General features: G+C 32.5%; 1 long non-coding RNA gene across 1 annotated transcript; it reads right to left on the bottom strand.

The window, feature by feature from the left end:
• Window positions 1-1,093: 1,093 nt before the first annotated feature.
• Window positions 1,094-25,828, bottom strand: LOC127557708 (uncharacterized). Its single transcript, XR_007952594.1, has 3 exons — window positions 25,597-25,828; window positions 23,659-23,868; window positions 1,094-1,478 (listed from the first exon to the last, which is right to left on the bottom strand). It is a non-coding gene; the product is annotated as an uncharacterized LOC127557708 (long non-coding RNA).
• Window positions 25,829-27,422: the final 1,594 nt, after the last annotated feature.

Raw genomic sequence — 27,422 nt, 5'->3', positions numbered from 1 at the left:
ATTTTAAATATATATAGTTCATTATGTTAGTTCAATTTGGTAACTGCATAATCATAATTATTCTCACCTTCTTATACTGTCTGGAATAGAAATGGGATTGGGCCCTTGAGCCCAACCAAAGAGACTAAACCACATCTGAACTGAAGTCACAACTTTCTCAAAAAATGCGTATTCCTTTTTGTCTTCATCAGGATAAAAATAATGTCCCTGTTTCACATCCACATATTCCTTTTCTTCTGCCTTTGGTTTTTCACCTCCTTGGAATGTTAATTTTTCACATACCATATCAATACCTAAAAATTCACAATTTCCTGTTAAAGAATTTTGTTTCCTTCAACAACCATATCATATTTATGAAACATATCAAAAGTTAGCAAAACCCTGTCTTCTCAAAAAGACAAATTGTCTATTAATGGCATTACTTAATACTCAAAGACAAAAATAGGAATTAATTGTTACCAATAGTGCTAAATTATACTATTTAACAAAATATTATTTAACAGAATTTGGTCATTTATGGAAAAGTAAATATTGTATTATCCCCATTTAACTATAAATTATTTTCAGCTCACTCAGCAGAAATTTTGAACCAATTAACACAATCTGGAAAACAAACAAAATATTTTTTAAAGTTTTGAGCAAAAGTGATGAAGAAGCACATGGATTGTGACTGAAAAAAACAACACTTTATCCTTAGGAAATGTGTGATGTGAAAACATTTTCACCAAAGAACATTTATCACTTTTTTGAAAATATAAGTCAACTAACTCTTTATAAAATTCCTATCAGGATAAAACATTAATTAGAAATTAATGCTAGCTGGAATTTTTTCAAATACACAAACACTTCTATTTTAACTAAAATAATAAGGCATTGGTTTTATAAGAAGTCATTTCAAATAAGGTAAAATATTAAATACTATATTTGAAAATGTCTGCCTGTACAAAACATACTGAACTTAATTTCACTTGGGTCAATTCAAAGAAAGAATTATAGTCAATACTTAATTGACCACACACAAGAAGAATAGCAGAAATTATAGATAATAGCAAATGATGCATTTTAGATATTTCAAACATGTTTATTATTTGAAAATCATATATATATGTATATAATTACATATATACATGCACATACATACACACAACATACACGCATAGAATCATAATCTGGTCTGACTCTGGTCAATAGAAATAATCCAAAGAACATATAGTCCATCTGAGAGTAATAGAGAACTGACTATAATTTTTTTCAAAGTATATTGTGAGCTGTGCTACAAAAAATGAATTTACAAATTTAGTGCTATATATATTTGGTTATAGAAGTACGCATTTTGTATTACATACTGAAAAGGGAATCTTGATTGTGTAATGCAGAATCAATACTGGTTTTGGGGCTCTGGATGGGAGATGGTATTCTTGGGAGAGAAATGGGATCCGGCATTCCCTTGTTTGAAGGAGGGGAATCGCTTTCTTCCTCTATGAAAAATAAATTACACAGCATCGAGTCAGATAAATGTTCTGGAATAAGTATTAAGAATGTCTACATAACTCATGTAACAATAAATCATTCATCATTTTTCTTTTATGGATTAATATATATCAATTGTATTCTGTTGGTGATCATATACTGCTCTCACATAACTAAAAACACCTTATTCTACAAGAAAAAATGATTATTGTCATTGAATCACTTTTAACTTTTTAACACTATGCTTAAAAAAAGAAAGCTTAAAACTGGATTTTCACATCAACTCTAGTGTTCTGAATAAATAAAAATAAGAAATATTTCTTATTTGAATTAAATATGGCTTTTCAGTGCCTTCATCTCTACTTAGCACTCACAATGAGTTTTATTTTATATATTTTATCACATTTTTTTTTCTGTTCAGGGAACTATTTTTAAATATTCAGGGAATATTTAAGATATTAAGGCATCAAGTACATGAATTACATGAATATTTTTAAAATATTTGTTAATTTTATTTAATTATATTTGATGTAGCATTTAATGTAAATACTAAATAAGACAGAAATAACAATAACATAACAAGAGAATGAACAATAATTGATATCTTAAAATGTTTAAAATCCAATACTTACTCTTTGGGGTTATTATAAGCTAAGACTTAAATTATGATATAAAAAGTTACTCATTAAACATACTTTTCTACCAACCAAGTAGGTGATATTTAAAAATTGCTCAATTATCCATAAATTTCTTGGAGAATTGGAGAATCTTGTTATACACTAACTTATTACTGATGTGACTTTCATGAAGTTTCATATTGTCCTCTTTATCATCAAATCCAATGGTCTTTTTTCTATTGTATTATTTTTTCACTTCTTTACCACATTAGGCACTAATGATCACTTTTTTTTGTTGATTCTCTTTTTTCTCAGTTTCTATAACACTAAACTCTCATAGTTTTTCTCTTTCTCAGTCTATTCTGTATCCATTTCAACCTGAATTTCCTTCTTTCTTTCAGGAACACACTCATATGCCAATTAGTAAAATAAGTTAATCGGTTGATTGATTCTATGATCCTTCTTGGCTAAAAGTGATCTCTCCTTCAAATTTCTAATAACACTTTGCTTGGAAATTTTTTTCATTGATTACATTCAATCTTTCATTATAATTATGTGCATGTACAGCATATCCCTTCTATTAGAAAGTAAATTTCTTCAAGATAGGGTTGTCATTTTCTTTTCATACATTTTTTGCATAGTTGTTTTGTTTTTTGTTTTTTTATTAAATAAAAGTCCCCCCAACCCAGCATACTGAGAAATCTTATGAAAAAAATTGATAAAATCTTAATTATAAAAATTAGGAAAGCAAGTTCAGGAAAGTTAATTAACTTGGTACATATTTAGAAAAGGTTTACTAAGTCAATTAAATTTTTAACTATACTACACTATGTTGCCTTGAACTAAATTGAATTAAATTGAAAGGTAATACCACAAGAAAGGAAACAGAACTGGAGACTCCATGATTTAATCAAGGGCTGGCAGCTAGGTGGCATTATGGATAGATCACTGAACTTCAAAGAAGAAAATCTTTGTTCAAATCCTCCCTTAAACATTTATGTCTCATTATATCATTCTGGACAAGTCACTTTATCTTTCTGAGATTCCATTTTTTATTTGCTAGATTCATTTTTCATTTCATTCACCACAGACATAGCTACCCTGAAGCAAATCAGACTTCTCTGAGAGGTAATATAGGATAGTGGATAGAATATTAAACTGAAAAACCTGAGGTTCAAATCTTCTCTCTCACACTTACTCGCTATATAACCACGAGCAAGTTATTTAATCTGTTGCAGTTTCCTCATTTGTTCAATAAGAATCATAGACTTAAGAGTGGGAAGAGATTTTAGAGATCAACTAGTCCAAGCTTTATTTTACAGATTAGGGAAACTGAGACTTAGAAAGGTTGAGCCATCTGAAAAAGGTCATATGCATCATGGAAGAGCCAACAATACCCAAAATACTTGCCTCAATAAGTGTGAAGCTCTCAGAGATAATATATGTAATGTACTTTGTAAATTTTAAGACTTTATATAAATATCATTGATTATTCCAATTATTGATGTCTTCTAAAGGAAGGAGTAGACTTGGCTATAATTCCGTTTTCTCTTTTTTTGTATATATTGTTTACGCTACACAATCCATCAAGAGGATTCAAATAGAAAAATGCTAAGATGTGAATTTCTCTTTTATTTTTAGCATAGTTTATATCTCAAATATTAGTAGATTAAAAAGTATACTAAAGTAAATAACTCACCTTCCTTCAATATAATTTTTTGATCATCAAAGTGATATGCCAAATATGGATAAACAGTAAGAAGGCAATTTTCTGCTACTGCAGTAACCTGCATTGCAAAACTAAATGCAAAAGAAAATTGCAACACTTTACCCACTGGAGTCAGTTTTATAACATTTTTCTATGTTTCTTTGCAGCAGTATATAAATATATTTTATAGAGATCAAGGCATGAATTACGACCAAATCTTAAAAGGATATATATGTAATTATAATACCACATAAAATATTCAAAATGCAATTTTTTATTCTTAAAATTTAAAACAATGGAAATTAGATTTAAATTTTAGTTTTAAAATAATCATGTTTTATATTTATCACAAATATGAATCTCATATATCTCATGTACTCATAAGAACATGAGAAATTTATTGATTTGTTTGTTTGCTGCTGAGGCAAAGTGACTTGGGTCACACAGACAGGAATTGTCTGAGGCCAGGCCAAATTTGAACTCAAGTCCTCCTGACTAAAGGGCTGGTCCTTTATCCACTGCATCATCTAGCTGCCCCATGCCACCTAGCTGCCCCAATATGGGAAATTTAAATTCAGAAGAGATTCCAAAGTGAGCTCATCTCACTTTCTCCAGCATCTCTAAAAGATGCTTTGCTTGAATACTTCCAGTAATAGATCTTTTGTTTCCCAAGGAAGTCTATTTCATTTCTGTCTATCTCTATCAAAAAGTTCTTTGGTTGAGTTCAAATCTATTCTTTTTTTCTTATGCTAAGCTCCTGCTTTTCTTTTTTATTTGTTTTTCTTCTTTCATTGTATAATCTGAGCTATTTCAACAGCTCAAATAAGGCTGCAGCTGATCATTGAAAAATAATTCCAAGGAATGCAAGAGAGACCGTTATATTTTATGTTGGAAGAAACATTAATCATCTGGACCATTTTTTTAAATGGGTGGCATTATATCATTTGTATTAAGTCTCATATCAGTACAGAATTTCCTAAAAGAAATTCATAATGTATAGAAGAATTGCACATGTAAGATAAGATACTTGCTTCTTAGGGAAGGGGCTGGGGGGAAAGAAAAGAAAAATATTTGGAACACAATGTTTTGCAAGATGAATGTTGAAAATTATCTATCCATATCTTTTAAAAATAAAAAGATTTAATAAAAAACTAAAAAAAAAAGAAATTCACAATCACTCAGATTATGGTACATATTATGAGCAATTATAAGGTTAGAAACAGAATTATGTTTCTGTGTATATATGTATCTCTCTATATACACATGTATGTTATATATGTGTATGTCTAATCTCTATTCATTGCAATCCATTTTATATACAATTACCAAGATTATAGTAAATATTCCTTAAGTCCAGGGCTGACCAAATTACACCCCTACTTAAAAAAACAAGATATCTTTTTGTCGATTCTAAGAACACTGTATTAAAAGTTTTTTGACCCCAATCTAGCCCCAGGCTACTCTGTCAGGCATATTATTTGGTACCTTCCTTCACAAAGTATATGGTCAAATCAAATTGGTTTTGCTTTCTCTTCCACATGATCTCACTTGCTGCTTCTCGGGGTTTACACAAGTTGTTTCCATATCTGACATTAATTTCCTCCATATTTCTCTTAGAATACTTGCTGTTATTTAGTCTTTCATTTATGTCTTACTCTTCATGACCCTGTGATCATACCCACTCTTATTTATTGTGCCACATAGCTACTCTAGATACATGTACATACATATACACACATATTCACATATATATATATAGATAGATATATTGATATATATACATATACTCATAGATTAGATAGATAGATATACAAACAGATATATAACGTGATCTTGGCCAATAGTAGCCGTGAGGTTACAGAGTTACAGGAGCAGTTTGCCATTTCCTTCACCAGTAGATTAAGGCAAATAGAGATTAAGTGAGTTGGCCAGGGACACATAGCTAGCCAGTTAGTGTCTGAGATTTGATTTGAATTTAGGTCTTCTGAACACCAGCACAAGTATTCTATCCACTAAGCCACCTAGCCTCTCCATTTAAAGCTCATAAAATGCTATTTTACCACTATAATTATAATTGCCTCTTGCCTCCAAAAAATGCACATGTAGCACTACTTTAAACTGCTCTCCTAAGTCACACTCATAAATTGGATTACCTAGAGAGGTTTTCACCCCCAAATTTATGATTCTATACCACCAAAACTATAACCCATGAGCCCCTTCCAGTGTTTTCCTTTTCTCTAGTTATCCAGATGATAAAATTGACTCAAAACAAAGATATTTACTAAATTGGCATATAAAGAGATATCACTGCATTGTTTTCTTCCTAAATATGAAGCATATTATTTCTAAAAATAAACACAATATCAGTGGAAAGAGTGGCCAAATAAAGATAACATGTAGTCATAGCATAAGGAAGAACAACTTAAACCTCTCATATTGCATGGCTTCAGGGACACTAATGTGATCACACATCTCTATATAACCTTAGCCATCCAGTTTCTATTCACTGTTGTTCCCCTAGACTGTGATAGATACATCTCCACTGAATTCTACTCCACTACTTGCATCTAGTCATCATCAGCTCCAATAAAAAGCTGAACAAAGTTCTTGGTCTTGAATATTACTATTCAGATGAGGAAGAAATTGACATCCAATCGATCAACAAGCTTCCATATTCTAAAGCCAGTCATATTCTGAACAGTCCATGATGTAGAACTTCACTGCTTTTACTGACTCATCTCAATTCCCCAGCTGCCTTCTCATATAGATTGCCTCATTGGTGTTTCTTTTTTTCATTATTGTACAATTTATTTTTAATGCACATTGCTTTATGAATCATGTTGGGACAGAAAAATCAGAGCAAAAGGGAAAACCATGAGAGAGGAAAAAAATAGAATTGAATATACCCTGTGTTGATTTATATTCAAGTCTCCTCAGGTTTTTTTTTTTTTCCTGGATGCAGATAGCTTTTTCTGTCCAAGTCTATTGGATTATTTTGGGTCACTGAGAAGAACCAAGCTTTTCATAGTAGATCATTGCACATTCTTGCTATTATTGTATACAGTGTATTCCTGGTTCTGCTTACTTTGCTCAGCATTTGTTCATGTAGATCTTTTTAGGCCTTTCTATAATCAGCTTATTCATCTTTTTTTAAAAAATAGAATAATAATATTCCATTACCTTCATGTACCACAACTTGTTAAGCCATCCCCCAATTGATGGGCATCCACTCATTTTTCAATTCTTTGCAACCACAAAAAAAAGCTGCTACATTTTTGCACATGTGCATCCTTTTCCCTCCTTTATAATTTCCTTGAAATACAAACATTGGCATTAATGGGACAGAGGGTATGCATAGTTTTATAGCCCTTTGAACATAGTTCCAAATTGCTCTCCAGCATGGTTGGATTATTTCACATATCCACCAACAATGCCTTAGTGTCATAGTTTTCCCACACCCTTCCAACATTGATCATTATCTTTTCCTGTCATCTTAGCCAATCTGAGATATGAGGTGATACCTCAGAGTTGTCTTAATTTACATTTCTCTAATCAATAGTGATTTAGAGCATTTTTTCCATATAACTATAAATGGCTTAAATTTCATCATCTGAAAATTGTCTGTTCATATCCTTTGGCCATTTATCAACTGGGGAATGACTTGTATTCTTATAAGTTTGACATGGTTCTTCATATATTTTAGAAATGAGACCTTTATCAGGAACACTGGCTATAAAATTTTTTTTCCAGATTTGATCTGCCCTTTTAATCTTTTTTCTGTTGGGTTTGTGCAAAAACTTTTAATTTAATGTAATCTAATGTCCTTTTTGCCTTTCATATTATTCTTTAGTTTTCATTTGGTCATAAATTCCTCCTCTCTCCAAAGATCTGATAGGTAAATTATTCCCTGTTTTCCTAATTTGTTTATAGTATTATTCTTTATGCCCAAATCATATATCTATTTTGATTTTATTTTGACATGGGGTGTGAGATAAAGGTTTATGCCGAGTTTCTGACATATTATTTTCCAGTTTTCCTAGCAATTTTTGTCAAATAGTAAGTTCTTATTCTAGAACTTGGAATTTGGGAGTTTATCAAACACTAGATTACTAAGGTTTTGATTAGTGGGTCATGTGTATCTAATTTATTCCACTGATCCACCACTCTATTTTTTTAGCCAGTAACAAATGGTTTCAATTACTGCTGTTTTATAATATAGCTTTAAATTTGGTACTCTAAGCCACTATCCTTTGGATATTTTCTTCAGCAATTCTCTTAATATTCTTGACCTTTTGCTCTTCCAGATGAATTTTGTTATTATTTTTTATTTTTTATTATTAAAACAATGTTTTGGCAGTTTGATATGGCACTGAAGAAGTAGATCAATTTAGGTAGTATATTAGCTTGGCCTAGCCATGAACAATTGATATTTTTCCAGGTGTTTAGATCTGATTTTATTTGTGGGAGATGTTCTGTAATTGTCTTCATATAGTTCTTGGATTTGTCTTGGCAGGTAGACCCTCCCAAGTATTTTATTTTGTCTACAGTAATTTTAAATGTAATTCTCTATCTTTTGCTGATGGCCTTTGTCAGTAATATAGAGAAATGCTGATAATTTGTGTGTCTATTTTATATCTTGCAACTTTTCTAAAGCTATGGATTGTTTTCAGAAGGCTTTTGGATGATTTTTTAGGGTTCTCTAAGTATATCATCTCGTCTTCAAAGAGTGATAGTTTTATTTCCTCAATGCCTATTCTAATTAGTTTTTTTCTTTTCTTATTGCTAAAGCCACCATTTCTAGTAAAATGTTGATTAATAGTGGTGATAATGAGTATCCTTTGTTTCACCCCTGATCTTATTGAGAATGCATCCAGCTTCTTTCCATTACAAATAATTGCTGTAGATTTTAGATAGCTACTGCTTCTTATTTTAAGGAATGCTCCCTTTATCCCTTTGCTCTCTAATGTTTTTTAAATAGCAATAGGTGCTACATTTTATCAAAAGTTTTGTCTGCATCTATTGAGATTATCTTATAATTTCTTTTGGTTTTGTTATTCATATGCTCGATTAGGGTAATAGTTTTCCTGATATTGAACCAGCTCTGCATTCCTAGTATAAATCTCATTTGGTCATAGTTTATCCTGCTGATAAGTTGCTGTAATCTCTTTGCTAATATTTTATTTAAAATTATTGTATCACTATTCATTAGGGAGATTAGTAGGTAATGTTTTTCTCTGTTTTGGCTCTTGGCTCATTGGAGTTAACCTTCAGTCTATTCTTCTGCGAATATGTAGAAAAAGTCCTAAAGTCAAACTGTCTTCTGTTTACTGTCTTCACCAATTTTCAAGTACTTTCTGATCTTTTCTTTTGTAAATTAACCACTAAAATGACATCCTTTATATTTTGTCAATACCCACTCAAAGGGGTTAAAGTCTGAAAGAGGGGGGGAATTTAAAAGGAATATTCTTTAAAATATATATATTTTTTTATTTTTTATATGTGTGCACATTTTTTCCCCTGATAAATTCCTTGGTAAAAAGGACAATATCATTTTATCTTTGTGTCCCTCAGCAATCAATTTTTTTTCAAAGTATCTATGCCATAATAAGTGCTTAATAAATGCTTATTCATGCATTGTTTGATATATAAATGAAAAAAGAATTAGATTGGTCATAGAATCCAGATGAAGCAGGAAAAGACAAAAAAGGGAAAGATAGTAAGCCAATCTACTTATCTTTATAATTAGATTTTAAAATGGAGAAATGATAAAAACAAAATCAAAGGTTAGCACCAGTTAAATCCTCTATCCATCAGTATCTATCAGTAATCCACCAAAAAACAGACAAAAGTCTTAGGTATGTCAAACACCTCCTAGGATGACCTAAAATTTGTGTGATCATCATTAAAAGAATCTAAAGTTGATGGTATCTCAACTTTGTCTTGTCCGTGCTATAATGGGGGGGTGGAGGGGAGGGTAACGCTATAATCTGGTAAGAGAAGTGATTATTTCTCTCTTATATTAATAATCATTTACTATTGGAGAGATTCAAGATTTTTTCCCTTCCTGTTTCCTCATTCTCTATGCATCAAATCAACTCCTGAAGAACAGGGTTGGTAAGAAGATTGAAAATTCTCCTCAATCTTATTCAAACCCCACCCAACTGTGGAAATTTTGATTTGTTTTTCCAAAGCTAAAGTCCAACAAACAAACTGTGCCCTGAGTGCAGCATAACAACAATCCTTGCAATTACCCTCTGGATGATCTCCTCCATAGCAAAATTCCAGAATTGGGATTTATGATTTTCATATCATATATAAATATTATATTAACTATTTAGATTTGCTGGAGCTTCCATTTACCTGGGGATCCTGACCGGAAAGCTGGAGCTACAGACAACATGCTGTAGCATTAAATAAGTGATGGATCACATTTCCTGCCATGTTAACACTACCTAAGTGAACCAAGCTAGGCACTATACTCCTGTTCTCACCACACTAACTCTGACGAATGGTCACAAGGTTCAAACATTTTCAATAACTTGTAGACTGTCAGAACAGTCTTGCTTGTATGTGCTTGCATGTATGGGACTGCCATAGGAACTGTGTATGTAAGACCTAAGAATGATTGTGTCATGGTGCAGCTTTTGATGGTTTTCCTGCTTAAAAACTCTATTCTTGCCATAAGCAAATAAGCTCTCCTTCTCAGGAAGGTAGATTTTGCTCATAAGCAGGTCCCTCACTCTCAAATTAAACTGCTATTTGATTTTTTTTTGATTCCCTGTCTCTGGCCTGCTTTGTTCTGCTCCAACAATGCAACAGGTTAGAAATAGGTCCAGTCCAGACTGTATTTATTTTTTTTTCATTACACATCAGATGGAGATAGAAAAAGGACCAAGTGCCTAAACTAGTACACTAGAAGGTAGAGACCAAAGTCAGAGACTGAAGGAAAGTTTGAACTTTAATTCCAGATACCAGCCCAGTGCCCTTGTCCCAGTAGAATTTGCAAAAGAGGATAGAAATAGAAATAGGAACCAATTACCCCATTCAGAACTGAAGTAAACAAAATCAAATATGTTCAGACTGTATTAGGGACAACACATAACAGCCCCATTTCAAGATTGTAAAAGGATACAAGGCCTAAGCACTGACCTAAACTCCCAATTCAAGAATTGGATTCAGAGATAGGAATAAATGGAAGAAAACTCAGCATATAATAAACAAATTAAGTGAATCTCAATAATTAAACCCCAAAGATTAGAATAATTCCACAATTAAGTACAAGTAGAAAAAGACTGACTATTTCACTAGTAATAATGGCAAAGTCAGAATACTCTTTGTCCCTCATTGCCACTTCCAGATTCTCTACCACCATTTAATAACCTATCTTCCTTTGAGATTCATTCAATCCAAATTTATATCCAATCAAGATTCTAGTAACTTTTATTTACCAAAACTCGGGAAACCCTCCTTCCTTCTTCAGAGTTTACCATCTGGTTCACAGTTTTTCCTTCATCTCCAATTCCTGCCCTAGTAATAGGCAACATCAGCATATATTGAATCAGAATATATTGAACTTCCCAGTTTCTTGATCAATTTAATTTATATTACCCACTCATTCATTTCACCTCATCTACATGCAAACATGCTCATACTGACATTTTTCCAGTTCCATGTTCACTTTATGCTTTAGGCATCTGTTTTCTTCATTCTTAAATGAAAATAATAGCTTTTACCTCACAGAATTGTTGTAAAAGTCCAGTAAGAAAATGTATTTAAAGCATAAAAATGTCGAGTAATAGTAAAAGAAGTAGTAGTAGTAGTAGTAGTAGTGAGTAGTAGCAGCAGCAGCAGCAGCAGCAGCAGCAGCAACAATAAGAGTAATAGAGACTCTTGTTACTATCTACCCATAAGACTATAACAGTCTCCTAACAGATCCTTCCATCTTTACTCTTTACTTGTATTGATCTAATCATGTCACACTTTTGATCAAAACTCCTGAGAGACTTCAGTGACTTCTTCAGTGCCAATAAACAAGCAAAATCCAAACTTCTTTTAGAACATAGATTTTTTTTGTTTGGCCTTGATAAGTGGAAAGAGTTTCCTCTCCTATTATCCCCCATGTAAAACTAAAATTCCTTACATACTCATAGTTAGTAAGATCCTAGCCAATGTGATAAGCACCCTAGTAGATGGTATGGCTAGCCAATAACAGCCTTACTAACAACACTTAATAAAACTCAGTCAAAATTAATTTGTTAGCTATTTGAACCATTAACTGTTCTGGCTGTTTACACACATATGTCTTAAATGCTTATTTCCAAGAACTTTAGAAAGAGGCAATAGCCATTAAATATATTATGTGAATCAACATTCACAGCCTGCTGATAACTAAAATTTAAAAACTCCAACTGTGATGAAATAAAGACATTTTTAAAAAAGCAAAGTCATTTTCATTAAATTGTTTCTTCTATTTGGTATTACATTTGACTTTAGAATATAGCCAGAATCTTTTTTTTTTTTCTATTTGGCTCTCTTCTCTCCCTTTATATAACTTTATTTGGTGGTATCAGCTTCTATGGATTTAATTACCATTTCTATGGTATCTAGCTATAGATACCATATCTATCTTTCCTATACCAATCTCTTTACTAACCTCCAATTTCAAATCTCTAATTGCCTTTCAGACATATCAACTGGACATCCAGTAGACATCTTAAACTCAAAATATTTAAAACATAACTCATTTCCCCCCTAAAATCTCCCCTTCCTATTTTCCCAATTGCTATAAAGGACAACGTTATCTTCATAGTCCTTCATATTGGCATCCTAGGAGTTGTCCTTTGTCACTATTTCTCATGCCCTATATCTAATCTATTCCCAACTTCGTAATATCTCTTAGATATACCCCCTTTTCACCTCTGACAATGATGCCATTTGATATTAACCCTTATCCCCTCAGATCTGGATTATTGCAAAAGTCTGCTAGTGGATTTCCCTGTCTTAAAGATCTCCCTACCCTAATCCACCATGATCAAAATAGAACTGATTATTTTTATCTTCAGATCCATCCCTCTTCTGAATTTTCCTTTTTCTGTCAAAAACCCTGCTCTTTTTCTAGGCATCTGCATTCTTTGCCTTGGTGTTATATTTGATTTCTCACTTTCCTTCACTGATAACTAATATCAATTGTGAAATCTTATTAATTCTATCTTCCAACACTTATTTCCAATCCTTTTTCTTCATTAACACAGTCAAATATAGATATTTATCATTTCTCACCTAGATTATTACAGCAGCCTCTGAATCAAACTTTGGCTTGTAATCTCTTCTTATTTCCAATCTATCCTCTGCTTGGTGACTAAAACATTTTTCCCAAAACAAGTCTAATGATGTTGTTCTCCTACTTAAGAAGCTTCAGTGGCTCCCTGTTGCCTTGAGAATAAAATACAAACTCCTCTGTTTGGCATTAAAAACTCTTCATGAGCTATTTCCTGTCTACTTTTTTTTAATTATTTTATTAAAAAGAAATAGAATATAAAAAGGAAAACAAAACAAAGCAGAACATTGTCAAATGCCCAGCAGAATATCAGGGAGGATTCAAAATGTATAAAAATAAATTACCAGTTCAAGAAAGAATATATAATAGTAGAAGAAATCATATTCATGAATGTCCATGTTTTCTTTGCTTCCTTATAGGTTATTCTTTTGTTCTCTGCTGTGAACTTTTTTTTGCAAAGATTTTAAAATTTTATTTTATTAAAAAAATTAAAAAAGAAAAACTTCTTCAGGTTTATTCACATAACTCCCTTCAAACATACTGCTAGTAGCATCTCCTAACCCAAAATGCATCCTCTCATCACCTGTGCTTCTTAGAATTCCTAGTTTTCTTCAAATCTCAGTTCATGTGCTATTTCCTGTGGCAAGCCTGCCTGATTCCCCCAGTTATGAATATTCTCTCATCCTTCAGACTATAACCTATTTCTAAGTTATATTATTCCAGTAAAGTACTTAAGCCCTTTGAGGTTAGAGTCCATTCTTCATTTTGACTTTGTATCTTCAGTGCTAAGTACTTTTTGTGTAGTAAACAGTAAATATTTATTGCATTGGAAGGTGTGATAAAATGGAATAAATTATTAAAATTGTGCAACATAGTCTTCTATACATAGTGTATTTAAAAATATCATGGGTATTCCATTTTTCCTATATGGTCTTTAAGTGGTTATGCTTTAACTTAAAAAGAGTCACTGATATCTCAAGATATCTTCTAACCATGATTTCTGTTAGATATCTCAGTTTACTCTAAACCTAGTTTGAATAATATGAATTAAACATGTAAGAGGCATATACCTAATTAGTCATATTTCCCTAGATTTTTTTAAACATAAATACATTTCTGCTACATATATATACACACATGTATCATTATGTTTGGTTTTATACAATAATTATTATTTAAATATCTATTAAAAGGAAAGAGAAACCTCCAGCTCTCTTTAAAATCTACCAAGAAGTCAATGCAATCTCTGTAATAAAAATGAAGACTTCAAAGTATCCCTGATAATTTTAAGACAATTATTAAATAAAATTTTACTATTAGAAAAATAATTTAAATAAGCTTACTAAAGTTTTGAAATGTTTTTCTTTTTCCATCTCACTTTCTTTTGGAACAAGTGAAATGTTCAAACTTCAAACAAAACTTGGCAGGGCTAAATGTCATTAAATATTTAAGAGATATAAAATTAAGGATAGTAAATAAAATAGTTCAATGAATATAATAAATGTAACTAAGTGAATAAAAGACTCAATTAATGTTAAGTTTAATTAAAATCTAAAAAGTTAAATATTTTCAACAATTATCCAATTTTTTGTTCTCCTTCTAAGATCAGTAAACTATTTTCCTTTACCATAATACCCTTTCCATAATTGGAATAATTATAATTTTTTAAATGTTCAGTCTTCTTTAAGAAATGCCAAGTCATATTTGATTATGATAAATGAGTATGAGAAAATAACACTTAAATACACTACTAAAAATAACAAAAACAAATTAAGAAGATACTGAGTAGCAAATGAAGGAGACTTTACAGGGAATTTACTTGTTCTCCTTTCATTTACTTATCAACACCTTGCAATTTGGTGAGAATAGTATTAATAGAATGATTAATCTGGAGCCAAAGTTACCATTGATCTCTATTGTCAGATCCAATGACCTTTTCTCAGTCTTTATCCTTATTGATTATTCTATAGCATATGATACTTTTGGCACTCTTTTCTTGGAGGGGGGCAGGAAACTCTTCGGTTTTTTCTCCTATTTGACAATTCCTCAGTTGCCTTTGCTATACAATTTTCTATGTCCCTATATCAGTAAATTGTAGATATCTATGTCCCTACTGTATCAGTAAATTGTAGATATACACTCAGATTTTGCACTGAACCTCTTTTCTTTCCTCTCCATACATCATCTCTTGGTAATTTTATCAGCTCCCATATGTTCAATTATTGCTTGTACATAACAGTTGAATTGGAATTGAAATTCAAATTATTCAATTTCACTCTACATAAAGAATTTTGAAAGAAATCTGAAGATGATTCTGAATGAGAATCTGATTGAACTGTTAGCCACAAAGATTTCAGAAGAATGGAACTTTGGGACCTGAGATAGTTCAAACAAAAAGGTTCACAATGAAACAGTTGGCAGTAGCATTTAATCACTTGAGTCAATTGTTTTTATGTCTTGAAAAGAGAGATGTAAAGACTTCAATATTTTTAAAAGTTTAACTATTTGTTAAGGATAATTGTTGTAATAATTATAATAATAATTATTATTATCATAAGATATATGAAGAAAAAAGAAAGCTACTATTCAAACATTTATTGATGGTTTCATTTTAAGAAAAAATTGGACAAATAATAAAGGTAAGTGTAATGGTAGGGAAGGAGCAAAACACAGCACACCTATTATCATTTGTTATCATCAACTTTACCTTGCTTTTCATAATTCTGTTTAATAATCATGATATAATATTTAACGTCTGCATTTTGTAATTTTACAACTTGCTTAAAGGTTATTTTTTATGCCTTTGTTATATAGGCATGGACCTATTTAGGCTGAGTGGGTAAGAGCAAATTCACATTACATAAAAATAATTTTTATCTAAGAGGGCTACCAAAAGATCCATTTACATAAAGTTAGAACTGCTGTATATAGATAACACCCTTATCTCTATATCAAGTGTCCATCTCTTCCAGGCTTCAGGCCCATATGACAAAATATTCCTTGAACATTTCCTATTAAATGTACTAGCAGTTTAAACTGTGGCAAGTAGAAGATGAAAAGACTAAAGAAAACAAGGATTCAATCTTTCAAGAATATTGATTTATTACTAAATGCATGCCATTTGTTCAACAAACCAGTTTCAGATCCCTTCAGCTTAGGCCTGGGCCCCAAACACAAATTGTTATATGTTAAAAATAATCAAATAGGTTAATTAATTAAAAAGAAAAATAATATTAGATAATTTAATTTCTAATTGGAGTGAAAATTAGAGACTTTCTAAGCTAGGAGGAAAGTGAATAAGACACAATTCCCTGAAATCAAAAAAGGAGGTGTCCAACTCTCCCAAATGTCTATGAACAAAGGAACATGGAAACCATAACTACTTGATCAGTATAGAGATAGTTTTCAGGTACGATACAGAGATATACAATTGCAAGAAAATTTCTTCCATCAGTCTTTGAATCTGACTGAATTTCTGGTCACAATAAACTAGATTCTTGGTTAAGAGAATCTAAGCATCAGGTAGAAATAGTCCAGCTTCCCAGCCACATAGAGTTAGGTTCAAAGAATGCAACAAGATTTTCTCTCAATTTCCTCAACTAAATAAAGTTTTCTCACAGGACTAAAGCACAAATGAATAGAAGTATAATAAAGTTTAAAATTTAAAAAATATATGACTTCCCTGATTTTAGAGTTGGAAATTTGTAGTGTATAATCTGAAGTTCAAAGCTAAATATCAGAATGTTTGATCTGTTGCACCTTCTAATATACCCAAACCAAGGTTATGGTCACATAGATGGCAAAGTTGCAACTAGAGTGGTGCAATAGTAACTTTTCCTCAGAATATAGCATTTAAGAGAATGCTGACAGCATTTGCAGTCATTCACCAGTATAGAGAGAAAATAAGCTTTGTCACTTAGTTAATAAGAAGCTATCAGATATTGGTCTTAAGCTCCTTTTCAACCCAGACTACATGACCAAATGCAGATTATTTCCTAGGACCTCTTCCTCAATTTAAGATGAACTTCATGTAAGTTGGGAGTTGTTGGTGTGGATTGTGGTATTTATCCTAGGAAGAAAAGTTCTTAGTAATGACTTTGACAAGGAGCCTACTAAAACAACCAAAGTCAATATTCTCTCCCTCTGCCTGACCTTCACTCTTTCCTCCCTCAGGTTTTGAATAGAACAGAAAAGTTTTAGTTTAGTAGAATAAAATGCTGACTTTGGAATCTTAAAATATAAGTGCAAGTTTTCACTCTTATAATAGCTATGACTTAGATCAATTCATTTAAATTTTGGGGACATTAGTTTGCTTATTGATAAAATCAGGTAATTAGAAGCAATGATTTCTAAGGTTTTTTAACCTAAAATTCTGAGTTTAAGTTTAACCAATATGAAAAATAAATGTGCTGTATTGCAGAAGGAACCTTAGAAAATGTGTGATCATAGATTTAAAGATAAAGCAAATTAAAGACCAACGAGGAAAAACCTTTCATTTTATAGATAAGGAAAATGAGGCCCAAAAAGTGAAAAGCAAATTGGTCACACTTACAGGCAATTAGTAGCAGGAACAAAATTCAATCCCACATGCCGTATTTCCAAATCTATCATCCTTTCTGATACAAAGCTGACTATCTTTTCCTATTGGATTGCGAGTCAATAAAAATACACAGATCTTATCACCTAAACTAATAGTTTTTGATTTTCAGATTTTTCAAAGCTTAATATCAGTGTTAAAGTCTAAAGAACATTCAATATTCCAGGGCAAACACATTGAATTAGATTATTTTCAGAGCACAAAACCACAATTGTCACTAATACTGAGTGACAAAAGAGAGAGAAATAAAATGTTTTTACTTTATTGTCTTTTAAATTACTATCTAATTGCAATTACACTAAATTACATATCCTCCTTTGTGACACATAAAAATTCAGCAAATTGATGCTATAATTCTGTGACTTTGTGAATAATGCCACACTCAATAATTATTTTCTTTACAGAATACATATAACTTACCATTACCTTCCATTTTTCCAGGAAGGAGAAATCAGAACAATTCCTTGCTTAAGAAACATAGAAATGGGCCTCTTGGAAATGGTACTTCTATCTTAATTGTTATTTCTTTCTCTCTGAGAAGCTTCATGGTAGGAAACAGGAGTGTAATAAAGAGACAAATTCTAGATTTTCCACTTCTTGGAATCAAAGATTCACAGCACAGTTATGAGGTAGTATTAGGTTTCAAGATACTACTCTAATACTACCATCAAATCATGTACCAGAAGTATTGAATTAGAATCAAGAAATCCAGGGATTGTTCACCACTCTGCCATTTAGCTAGTTGTCTCACCTTCAGTAAATCACTACTAGGCTTCAGTTTTCTACTCTGAAAAATGAAGTGGTCACACTAAACTTACTCTAAGAATTACTTCTTTCTCTATGGTGACTATACTCATTATTCCATAGTGCTCAACAGTTGAACTGGGGCAATAATTAGATAAAGTTCCCAAAGAAAGAAAAAGACCCAGTGGATTCCTACACCATCCACAGAACAACTGTTATGCCTTAGTTTCCATGCCTCGGTTTCCCTGAATTGTTCTGCCTCAGTTTCCCTGAATTATTCTGCCTCAGTCTCCCTGGTGGCAAGCCTGGCCATTCCTGGTCATTAGGACTGAGAGAATTAGGATTGAGGAGCTCTGGACACTCTAGCATTCCAAAGAGTCATAAAATTCCAGATGACTTATCTCAAATGTTTGGGCATCTTTCTGGCTCAAACATCCTGTCTCCTAGCTTCTTCACTCCCAACTTAACAGAATTTATGATCCTTCCTTCCTTTCTCCCAACCTGTCAAAACTGAATTTATGATCCTTTGCTGGAACTTCCATCCACCAAATATTCTGCCCCCCCCTTGCCTTTGTTTCCCTGATAGCTAGAGCTGTATAAGAAGCTCTGAAACCCCTTGCTCATGTTTGGATGCTTTGAGACAAGAGTCCCATCCAACTGGCTGGCTAATATGACTGCCAGTACAAACTCTCCGCTATTAAAAACCTCCTAATCTCTGTCTTATCTCAGTGTCTCCAGAATTACACAACAAATGCTTCTTAATTTGTTATAGCAATCTAGCTGCATTATGTCACTGAAAGAAATTAAAAACTTTTTAGTTATCTATGAAATCACGTCTAATCTTTTTCCCTATTTCTAAATAATCCTAACTTTCTAGTAAGTATATAAAAAGTATATATTAATTTAATTTATAATTTTTATAGTTGAAGAAATAATCATACAAAGGAATTAAATAATTGCATTTATTTTTACCAGACTCATGATTTTGTAAGAATAGGAACTACCTCATGAGGAATTTCTCTATTAGTGATTATATAAAATTGTTTCCAAAACACAAAATTTTTACTGAGAATATTGAAAAGTTGGGCAGCTTGGAGGGAGCAGTAGATGGAACACTGGGCTTGGAAGTAGAAAGACTCATTTTCCTGAGATCAAATTCAGCTTCAAACACTATGTGACCTTGCACAAGTCTCTTAGCCCTATTTGCCTCAGCTTCTCATCTGTAAAATGAGCTGGAGAAGGAAAATGGCAAACCACACCAGTATCTTCATCAAGAAAACTGTAAAACGGAATCACAAATGATTCAATAACTAAGACTCTAAAATGAATGGCTGAGGGTTTATAGTCATGATGTCAAGAGTTAAAACTTGGTCCAAGTCTTGTCTTCAAGGCCAGTTCTCTATCCCACACTCTTGCCTCTCATTAAGAATTCAGATAAGCTATATATTTGAGTTATTCCCTTATGTCTTTTCTAGAATATACAAAGTTTCTTGTGCTTTCGTTAATATCCATTTATTTGAATAAGTCATATTTAACAAACACAAAAATAGAACTCAAAACTAATCAAGTCTTAAATTCATTGTCAGTAAACATGGATACCCACAATGATGAGTTAATGTCTAGGTCAGTCTTTGATGTTTCTTTATTGCATATTTATTTTTATCAAACCATTTTTAAAATCATTAGTTCTTATTTTAGTAAGTAATTATGCCTCCTCTATTATTTTAATGAGATAAAGCACAGCAAGGTTTATTAAGCAGTAAAAATTTTTATTACCCTACAACAAGATTTGATAAGCTAATTTCTTCATCATATAGAAAAGTTATTAAAACTTAGTATTATACCATCTGACATTCAGATATCAGAACCAATGGATTTTTTTTAATCCTTTTGAGGAAGAAAAATTTCATGAATATGTATTTAAATATAAAATATTATATTTTACTATTTTAAGACTTATTGAGGTATAAGATATGTTAATTATTTATATTTTAAATTACTAAAATATTCAGTTATTTTTGAATAACCAAAAGATCATTTAAAAATTTTTTTACATAAGTTTTATATAAAAAATAGTGATACAACTATTATCATAAGCAATCACTAGTATGGTAAAAACTAGTAACTATTAAAAAATATACAGCATTTTGTCCAGGTGTTTTAAGGACAGGACCAGAAAGAAATTTAAATAATCACCCATTTTTCACTTGTTTGCAGGTATTTCTGTTTTCAGAGCAAATAGACATGTTATAGGTAATCATGGGTTGGACAAGAACCTTGCTACTCCATTCATAGAACACATAGGCTGAAGTGAGTCAGTTCAATAGTCAGTAAGCATTTATTAAGCACTTATTATGAGCCAATACTGTACTAAATTCTGGAATACTAAAAAAAAAAAAAAATACCTCTCTCTCAAAAAATAGTTCCTGTTCTTCATCTAATAGTAGAGACAATATGAAAAAAAGTCAATGAACAAGGTTTGTGTTTGTGTATACATGCAAATACACACACACATATATATTTACATACATACACATACACATATCTTATTTATTCATATTTATGTAGGATATTTATATTTTAGAAACATTTATAGGAAATATATAATGCATATATAGTATTCATTGGAAATAATAAGAAGCACACACTTAAATTATGGAGAGTATGAAAGGCTTTTAGTAAAACCCAGATAGGTGTTTGGTGATGGGGTTAATGAGACTGAAAAGAAGTTAAGAAAGCTTGAAGGAAGAGTTGAGGAGGCTAACAGTTCTGAGCATAAGACACAGCTAATGAAAATGCAAGGAGTCAGAGCTGTAATATCTTTTTTCTTTTTGCTCATACCATCAATTAATTAAGTTGAAATAAAGAGAGTTAAAAGACAAAAAATTAATTTATTAAAATTAATTAAAAATTAAATCCAATATTAAAGGGAAAAAAATCCAATATTAAAGGGAAAAAACCTGTGCCGTGTGCACATGGGACTACTTAGAGAAGATTTAAAATAGAAAGCAATAAATTCCCATTTCAAGAAAATCTATAAAACAAATACTATACATTGTGTTCAGATCTGTACATCTTTGCTTTCCTGTAGGTCTACTTTTATTCTCTGCTAAATATTTTTTACTTTATTTTCCCCCTTCCTCCCTCCCCCAACAAGGCTCTAATTAAATACAGATATATTTATATATGTGACCTGTATGTGTATATATATATATATGTACTTTTATGTGTATATATATGTATGTATGTATATGTATGTGTGTATATATCCTAATCAGTAGCCATACTGAGATATATAGATATAGATATAGATATAGATATACTTGTATAAAGATATATACAGTATCTATTTCAAGGAACAATAAGAAGGTCATTGTCCAGTGTAAATAGATCAAAGAGTACATAGTAGGAAATAAGATATATGATGATTGGAAATGTGGGATGGGGCCACATTATGACTGGCTTTAAAAATAGATTTTGCTTTTGGTCCTGGAGGTAATAGGAAGCCACTGGACGTAATTGATATATTCACCATCAATTTGACATTTTGGTGGAGAATGAACTGGCATCAGAGAGAGTTGAGGAAAGGAGACCAATCAGAAATCTACTGCAATAATTCAGGTACAAGGTAATTAAACCAACTCCGTTGATCTTAATGTATATTTCTCAAGTTAAATAACATTGATTCCTTTAATTTTTACTCACGGTTATGAGAATCAAATGAGAAATTATTTATTAACCACTTATCAGAATGTCAGGCATATAGAAGGTACTTAATAAATACCCTTTACCTTCCTTCTCCATAGTTCCTTTTTCCAATCAATTTCCAGTCACCTACTTTCCAGTCCTGTGAGACCTCTCAAAATTTGCTGCTGCTTTGAAGTTATACAACCTAGAGTGTGCATCTTGTGTTTATTAATTTAACAGGACTGCCTAGCTGCTGTTTAATTCATGGTTCATACAAAATCAAGATACCATCAAGTTACGCCTAATCACAAAAAGATTAGTCTTCAGACTATTTGAACCTTTTTTTGTGGTTTCACATGATCTATGAAATGACTCATTTAACATGTAACCAAACAGAATTTGAAGACTTTCTAGAGCTAGAGCACACTTTCCATTATTCAGGGCAAGGATTTAAAAATGAAAATATTAATGATCTTCTCAATAACTTACTTGTCCAGAACCAATATGAACCAGAGAAGAAACATAGATTTACAATTAGAGTCTTAACATACCCTTGTATTCCTACCCAGTGCCCAGCAAAGAGCTTTATAAGTAGTATAAGTTTTTCAATGTAAATTGAAAAGAATTTCAGAAGAAATCCTAATCTAAGTCATACCTTAACTGAGAATCAATCCCCTCTACAATGAGCCTTCACCCAAAAACCACCAGTGAGAAACACCAAAATGGACTTTTGTGTTTTTTCTTTAGTTTTAGTGAAAATCTAACTTTCAGCAAATTTTACTATTTCTAGTCCTTTCCTCTGAGGCAAAGCAAAATAAATTCAATCCTTCTAAATGACAGTTTTTCAAATGCTTGAAGACAGTTATCATGCCCACCTCCAGGCTAAGCAGACCTGTTTCCTTGAACTAATCTTCATATGGCATGAACTTGAAGTTCTTTCCCTTCCTGGTTGTTCTTCCATGGATACTCAACTTCTAACTTATGCCCTTCCTACAGGGTGGTACCAGAACTGAACAAAATGCTCCAGATGTGATCTGACCAGAATAAAGCATGGAGCTAGGAACTTCCAACTCTTTGACTAGGCTTTTCTTAAGGTAGTCTAAAATATCATATCAACTTTTTAAACTTTCATGTCATGTTGACTAATATTAACATATAATGTTTATATAGATAAAATGACAAATGTTTGATATGTGGCAGATACTTTAGACATGCTTATTGATTGAGTGATTCATTGAAGGAAGGAATTCAACAAACACATGAAATACAAGGTAAAAAAAATTACAAATTAATAGGTTTTCATTTTTTTTTGTTATAAAATCTTCTATAACAAAAGATTCATGATTTCTTTTGTAATCTATTAATAATTCCAAAAATAATTAGCAAGAAATACAACAAAATATTGATCCTAAAAACAAAGTCACATTTTAGACTTTAACTTATAACATTAAATACTATATTATTAGGAATTTTTTAACTACTCTAAAACATGAATTAATGATTATTCTATTCCTTTAAAGAATGCAGAAGTGCCAAAATAATCTATAAAACACCTTACCAGTTATTTTTGTCATCCAAAAATAGCACATCAGCTGAAAAAGACACTGGCCTTGTTGATTTAAAACTGATGTGAAAAATTAGTCTTGTGTTTGTTCCATCTGGTGAGTTTTCAATTACTTTGCCATTTGGAAAATCCACAGAAAGGACATCTATCATAACACCATCATAAAGCTTAATTGTTGGAACTCTGACACGCACTTCTGATTTCCTGTTTTCAAATGAATCATAACTGTTAGTTCAAAAGAATTAAACATTAGATTCTCAATACATTTACCAATATGTTTTGTACCATCATATCAGCATCAGTAATGCCTATAAACAAAATATTTACCAAAAAAAAGTAATTTGTTTATTCATATATTATAGTAAGTTTATAACTACCTACTATAAATAAGCAAAGTCATTATTCTAAAACTACTTGGACTAACTAAAACTTGTCTGTATATTACAAAGAATTTTGATATTAGTGTAATTATAATCATAAAATTAACCAAAATTTAAAAAAATATTTTATTTGGGACAACGAACAAAACTTTGATTTGTAAAACCTTACTTTGTGCTACCTACATTGCTTGTATGATAACTGTGAATAAATGGAAAGAAGGGAGGGAGGGAAGGAAGAAAGGAGGGAGGAAAGAAGGGAGGGAAGGAGGGAAGAAGGGAGGGAGGAAAGAAGGGAGGGAGGGAGGGAGGGAGGGAAGAAGGGAAGAAAGGAGATAGGGAGGAAGGGAAGGAAGGAGATGATAGGGAGGAAGGGAAGGGAGGGAGGGAAGAAGGCAGGGAGGGAGGGAGGAAGGAAAGGGGAAGAAAAGGAAGGAGGGAAGGAAGGAGGGAAGGAAAAAGGGAGGAGAGAGGGAAGGAAAAAGGGAGGGAGAGAGGGAAGGAAAAAGGGAAGGAGAGAGGGAAGGAAAAAGGGGGGAGAGAGGGAAGGAAAAAGGGAGGGAGGGAAGGAAAAAGGGAGGGAGAGGGAAGGAAAAAGGGAGGGAGAGAGGGAAGGAAAAAGGAGGGAGAGAGGGAAGGAAAAAGGGAGGGAGAGAGGGAAGGAAAAAGGGAGGAGAGAGGGAAGGAAAAAGGGAGGGAGAGAGGGAAGGAAAAAGGGAGGGAGAGAGGAAGGAAAAAGGGAGGGAGGGAGGGAGGGAGGGAAGGAAAAAGGGAGGGAGAGAGGGAAGGAAAAAGGGAGGGAGAGAGGGAAGGAAAAAGGGAGGGAGAGAGGGAAGGAAAAAGGGAGGGAGAGAGGGAAGGAAAAAGGGAGGGAGAGAGGGAAGGAAAAAGGAGGGAGAGAGGGAAGGAAAAAGGGAGGGAGAGAGGGAAGGAGGTGAGGGAAGGAGGAAGAAAGGTGAGGGAGGAAGAAAGGTGAGGGAGAAAGGAAAATAGGGAGGGAGGGAGAAAGAGAGGAAAGATTTATTAAGTACAGACTATTAAGCACTGTGCTTAGTGCTTCAAACACCATCAGAAAATTAAAATAATTCCTTCTCTCAAGAATATCATATATAGAATTCAGCTGTAATTCAGATGTAACAGTTCCATAATTCTTATTAAAGAAGATAGTAATATATCATGCTGTATATCATTTTCACTGATAAAACTTGACTAATATTAAGCTATAAATAAAAGTTTGACTGAATCATAATAAGTTTAGCCTGATAAATCTTGAGCCAACTAACTAGGTCATATGATTAACCCAAATTAACAGAAATATGGCATAAAGCTTGTTAGTAGAGCTTGTTTAAGCAATAAAAACCAATAAGTATTAGTTTCTGATGTTGAACTAACTTACAATTCCAAACTTGGTCTTTAATAGCATGACTTTTTTTGTCTAGATTATTCAGGCTACTCTATCCACAGAAGCATGCAACTGCTTTCCAGAATGATGGTATGTGAGGACTGGATGAAAGCAGAACTTACTAAATGTGAAAATGCTCTTGGACTCACTTACCAATTGATGATGGTCAACAGTTAGTGGTGTAGTGGTGATGAGGAAGGTGAGTTCCTTCCCAGTGATTTCCTCTCTTAGGAATGGCTATGGGGCCCTGGTTAGAAGCAGGACTACTATGGGGAGGAGCTTGAGAGAAGGGCAGAAGACTGATATAACCAAGGCTTTTCAAGTCAGTTCACATGGATCTCGGGGAAAGAGGTGGTGATGATGATTTAACTCTCCTGACCAAGCTGTTTCCTTTTCCCCTAATGACGAAACTGGATTGGCTTGCCTGCCCCAAACTTTATTTTTTTTAGAATTCTTTATAAAAAGTTAATCATTGCAAATTTGTAACATTTTCCATGCTGATGCTAATTAATCTTGAGAAAATTTTTAACTAGCCCTTGCAAATAAGGATTTTTTTTTAAATCACAAATCCTAGTTTCCTGTAGATTACTTACCTTCTCTATGTACTCTCACAGTCATTTTTAAAATATATAAGCCATGGATATAACAAATTTCAAAAATATTTTTCTATTTGAAAATCAACATAATGAGTAAAGAAAAATATCTAGTTCGTGCACTAATTATTTTAGAAAAGGCTGCTACCTTTTTATTACCACCATTCACAGAATATTTTTGTTCTGTTGAAATATAATACAAAAATTATAGGCTTATGAAATCATGTAATCATGTAACAGTATTTATAACAAATAAATAATTCATTTACTAAGCACTTACTAAATGCAAAGCATTGTGCTAGGTTTTGGAGTTACAAAAAAAAAAGTAAGAAGTTTATGCTCTCAAGGAAGTCACATTCCATTGGGGGAGACAATATAGAAGGTTTCTGCTGCAAGTGAGATGGAAAAGTCTAATTATCCTTAGGATACAGCAGCAAAGCAGAGATGGCAATCCTTTTTTAATGTCATTTCCATTAAGAAAACGATCTCACTTTATGATGTTGAACCATTTGACAATGGCAGGGACTTTACTGATAAGAATTTTCTTTTTTCAGTCTTCAACAAATGTGACTGAAGCACCTGCAGGAGCAGTTGCAAAGCTTTATCTCATGAAATACTTCCTGGGATGATGGATGTCAGCAATTGGGGTGGAAGCATTGCTCTTTCAAAGCCTTCAGAGTACTATTTTCCTCAGCATCTGAAGGGAGACGATAATTACAGTGGTGATTGTGTTGATTTGACTTCCCTGGTATATGCTGAGTCCTTTCTTTCCCTTAGGTTACCCACTGCTTCAGTTTTAGAGCAAATCATTAAGATAGGTTAAACATGGTGATCCACAATACTCCTGACTACTGCCTGAACTAGTTTAAAAAGTAAATGGGTGGGCGCATTTGAATTCAGGTCCTCTTGATTTCAGGGCTCTGTCCACTGTACTACCTACCTGCAAGCTTGGTTCTCAAGGTGCAAGTTTGGAGAAGATTTTGTAGGTGTAAGTAGTCGGGAGGTGTTGGGTCTAATAAGGGAAGTGGCTAGTAGATAGAATGACTTTAGGGAAAGCTTAAGCAGCAGGGAAAATGACTAATGACAAAAGGATTGGCCCACTTCTGACACTTTTATCAGCAAACATATACCAGGGTGCTTTAGGCACCACAAAGCAAATATAAAATCCCTAATTAGCAGTCCTGCACAATGCTTTATGTTCTGATTAAGTTTAATTTACCAACCTTCTAAAAGACTGTAACCATAATTATAAGTCAAGTTGCTGAATCCTGCTCTGTTAATGCATGCTTGTGAATCTTTAATGCTTAGTATTTCGTTTGTGTATAAGAAAAAATTACTTATCTCATACCATTTTATATTGTATATTGAGTGTCTTTTCCCCATGCT

Source organism: Antechinus flavipes, chromosome 3, assembly GCF_016432865.1.
Source record: "Antechinus flavipes isolate AdamAnt ecotype Samford, QLD, Australia chromosome 3, AdamAnt_v2, whole genome shotgun sequence".
In the NCBI taxonomy this organism is placed as follows: domain Eukaryota; kingdom Metazoa; phylum Chordata; class Mammalia; order Dasyuromorphia; family Dasyuridae; genus Antechinus; species Antechinus flavipes.
Note: the sequence above shows the minus strand (reverse complement) of the source record. Positions and strands in the feature narration are given on the sequence as shown.